The sequence below is a fragment of the Bubalus bubalis genome, chromosome 4 (assembly GCF_019923935.1).
Source record: "Bubalus bubalis isolate 160015118507 breed Murrah chromosome 4, NDDB_SH_1, whole genome shotgun sequence".
Taxonomy (NCBI): domain Eukaryota; kingdom Metazoa; phylum Chordata; class Mammalia; order Artiodactyla; family Bovidae; genus Bubalus; species Bubalus bubalis.
This window is the reverse complement of record NC_059160.1, coordinates 151,564,549-151,566,371: the sequence shown is the minus strand read 5'-3', so window position 1 is coordinate 151,566,371 and position 1,823 is coordinate 151,564,549.

Genomic DNA, 1,823 nt, shown 5'->3' with positions numbered 1-1,823 from the left:
TCAGTGAATGTTTTTTTAAAGTTCACTGCTGCTACTGCTGCTGCTAAGTCGCTTCAGTCGTGCCCGACTCTGTGCGACCCCATAGACAGCAGCCCACCAGGCTCCGCCGTCCCTGGGATTCTCCAGGCAAGAATACTGGAGTGGGTTGCCATTTCCTTCTCCAATGCATGAAGGTGAAAAGTGAAAGTGAAGTCGCTCAGTCCTGTCTGACTCTGAGCGACCCCATGGACTGCAGCGTATCAGGCTCCTCCATCCATGGGATTTTCCAGGCAAGAGTACTGGAGTGGGGTGCCATCGCCTTCTCCGTTAAAGTTCACTAAAAATGCTCAAGTAATATTTCTATTTTTAAATTCCTTGGGATTTTCTGTACAAGTATTCTTCGACCACAATTCAGCCATCATACAGATGATATGCATGTCTTTCATCTTTAAGGATAACATTATTCAGCACTTTGTCTATGACTTCTGGAAATTATCCCGTGGGTGCTTCTGAATGCCTTTGTAATCCTGTACCTGACTGCTCACCAGTTTTGGGGATAGCAAGGTAAGTGGAACCCTTACATCCAGCCAAGATCAGGAAGGCTGCCCTACCGACTCCAGCGGAAGCTCTGTATTCAGTGCTGCCTTCTCTTTTTAATTTCTGAATTTAAGGCTGCAGTTAGAAAGAAGAGAAAGATGGGCACCCCCTTGCCTGTGGGTCGATAAGCTCCCAGCAGCTTGCCCAGTGCTCACAACGTTATCTTCCTGCAGGACAGGCTGTGGAAGGGGTGGGCTGCTCCCTCCTCACCCTGTCCTTTTAGGGTTCCAACATTTTTGAGACACATGTAGAATTTTTTTCCGGTGAATGCCACAGAAGATCTAATAGAAGATGCATTTGTTTTTGACTCCTAATTAATCACGATAACATCTCTTTCAACCATTAGACAGTAAAATCAATCCCTCAGGTGGCTGCTCCGCCAGTTAGACTTCTACACCGATACCAATTATTGGCAAATCAGTGATGTATTTAGGCATTTGTACTCTATCATTTTATAATATTTGACCAGTGTGACTATGCTGAGAGTGTGGAGAGGGGGCGATTGCTGCCTGTGGAATCAGTAATGGGATTGCTGCTGCATCCCCATCCCTGTCCACTCCCTCCCACAGCCCAAACTGGGGTGGATGCCTCATTTCCCAGACTCTGGCTGGCATCAGACCACTCACTCACTGTGAAGGATGCCAACATCCTAGGATGTGAGGAATGTAGGAGAAGCAGGGACCCTGGATAAAGAGGGGGGTGGCCACAGCCATAGCAGTGTGGGTGCATTGGGAGAGGCCCTGGCTATCCTGAGACCCTGAGCTCCCACTGAGGTGTGGAAGAAATGGAAGAAGGAAGAGGGAAGTGAGGTCCCTCTCTGGGAACATCATGAAGAGATGTCTAAGGTCTAGCTGAGAGGGGAATCAACTTCTGGGGGATTTGCTGTAGGATTCGCATAGCAGGCACCTGCCCTAGTCATGGGAAACGTTCTTCCAGCAAAACCCACCAAGTCAAGAGCACCATGGTAGTGGGGAACTTTCTCTTTGAGGCAACCTATTACCTCCTCCTGACCCAGAATCAGGGTACCAAATGTATGGTGCACCTTCCAGCAACTGGCAAGGCACCCAGGGAACAGCGTGGCAGACCAGGAAGCCTGCAAGACAAGTGACTGTCCCGTGCTTCCTACACAGCTCTGTCAGGTCACTCAAGTCCTGCCTCACCACTGCTCTTGGCTAGGATGACTTAAGTCTAAATCATCCAAGTTTTCATCAAATTTGCAAGTATCCTGTGAGCAAGACTCTTGAAGG